General features: G+C 32.4%; 1 pseudogene; it reads right to left on the bottom strand.

Annotated features, from left to right (window-relative positions):
• Nucleotides 1-321: 321 nt before the first annotated feature.
• On the bottom strand, nt 322-840 carry LOC149203898 (putative polyamine transporter At1g31830 pseudogene; annotated as a pseudogene).
• Nucleotides 841-2394: the final 1554 nt, after the last annotated feature.

Raw genomic sequence — 2394 nt, 5'->3', positions numbered from 1 at the left:
AATATCATGAAATAAGCTTCTTTCAAATATATAGAGAGTCGATCTGGAAAGTACATGAATGATTCACTATCCTATTGGCCATGCATCTACTTCAAATATAAAACATATTGAAAGAAGTCCCTGCATTACAGGGTCTGCCCTTGTCCATCCTTCCACTGTATTTAAGCCCCCAAAGATTCCCAGGAGTTTGGAGGATTTTATCTTGACAAAAAATTCCATATGTTCTTTGGCTAAAATCAAAGTCCTCAAATGAGATATATCTATATTCCAATTCTTTGCCCTCTCTGCAATGAGCAAGAATGTACAAAATCAAGGACTTTATCAGAAAAGTTGTGTATTTTCAGTTGACAGCAATCCAACTCCCGCATCAGACACTAATATATCATGAAGATCACCTGAAAGCTCTGAACCTGTCACAAAGTTCAACCATTTCTTACTCTTCACAAATTCAAGACAAGGCCACAATACAAACCCAATTAAAACAACACTGATGCTGGCAGCCATGACTTTAAAAGAAGCAACTGCTACCACCAGAACCAGTAACAATGAAGGTATTAGACAGAGGAGAATAACTCCAATAGTCCCAAGAGGAACTTTATAGGGCTGAGCAAGTCCTGGCTTCTTGATTCTTAACCATATAAAGGCGGCAAAGACTGCAAACAGACCAAAGCAATAGAGATAATTCTCAATTGCTACAATTTCTTGAAAGCCCAATGAAATTCCAGAAGCAGAAAACATAATGGCGAGAAGAGGAGTTCCATATCTTGGTCTGACAACAAATAGAGCAGGAAGCATGCCTGATTGTCCCATGCCAAGAAGCTGAAAAGAATCACTGCTCATTTCAATTTAAAAAATTTACGTGGTACAACCCACCCTCTCACATTTCATTTCAAGTGGGATTGTGAGTTTGAAATTTTGAGCGGGACCACGAGTTTGAAATCTTGTGTGCAGAGGTTTCGTTGAATGTGTGTAGGTGGATAGTGCATTTTCATTAACTACATCCACTTGCATTAAGTACATCCAAGTGATTAAGTCAGAGCGGAGGAGCCTGTCAGAGCGGGAGCGGTGGTGGAGCCTAAGTCGGAGCGGAGGAGCTTGTCAGAGCGGGAGCGGTGGTGGAGCCTGCTGCAGTTGGAGCTATGGAAACCGCCGGAAAATAAATCATGATGTATGGGCATGTATGTTACCATGCACGCATGTTGGTGAATCACGAAGGCAATCATTGCTTTAGTGACTTGTTTTTAGGAGTTGCCCATGGGCTTCTTCTCGACATTATGATCAGAAAAAACTTGCAGCGAATATTTTTGTAGTGGGGACTCGACATTTCTTTATTTTTCAATTTGCAATTAGGCACCGATTTCATTTGTTTACTTCCTAAAAACTGGTTGTGAGTTTTCTTTCAAAGTTGAAACATGATATAAAATTTATGAGAAGAGTCATCAGTGAAAATCACATCAAAATTCATATTGCCAACGCATATCAAACCAAGGAGTGTGGTTCATCTTCAAGACGAGTTGAAGAACCAAATCAAGGCTCTTCTCATAAACCTGTTATGGATAACAGAAGCCTTAATTCAACAATGATATAAAATTGTTATATTATCATTATACCTATTGCGTGTGAGTTTTGTTTTAGAAGTTGAAATATGATATAAAATTGTTATATTATTATTATATCTGTGGCAGGTATGGTATTATGTATTTAGTTTTACTTTTATTGTTTATTAGTTTGTTTTTGACAAAAAAAATCTGCCCTTTATCTCTAATTCAACATATTGGGAATTCATATTTTATTATTTAAATTTATTTCTTATTATGGGCTATTTAATAACTTCCATTTCTATTAGTTATTAATTTTTTGTTTTTCGTTTTAATTTTTTTTATTTAATTTTTTTCTTTTTCTATAATTTCCATTTTCACTACTTTTAATTTTTTTTCTCTATATTTTCAATTTAAAATAACTTATTATTATGTTAAAAATATATTCTAATAATTTTAATTATAAAATATTATATATATTAATAAAAAATAAAACACACTCATATTAAAATGCATATATATTAATATAAATAATATTAGTTAATTATATTTCTTAATTTTTAGTATAATTTTCAACCCTACAATATTTTATTATTCTATTATTCTATTAACTGTTTTAATCTGTGATTAAGTTTTATGTTTTTATTGTTTTTATTTAATTTAAGTTTTATTTGTGCTATTGAAATTTTTTAACAGCTATAGTATTTTTGTTTATTAGTCTGTTTGGCGAAAATCCGTATTACAAACAGGAGCAAAAAATTAGAAATGTATGTACATTGTTTGAAGATATCTTTGTATGTGAGGTTGTACAATTTGCATTGAATAAAAGAAGAGTAATTTCATAATGAGTTTATAA

The sequence above is a fragment of the Pinus tabuliformis genome, chromosome 2_1, assembly GCF_031772625.1.
Source record: "Pinus tabuliformis cultivar Carrire ecotype Pingquan chromosome 2_1, CPIR1, whole genome shotgun sequence".
Classification (NCBI taxonomy): Eukaryota; Viridiplantae; Streptophyta; class Pinopsida; order Pinales; family Pinaceae; genus Pinus; species Pinus tabuliformis.
This window is presented reverse-complemented; position numbering and strand designations above follow the sequence as displayed.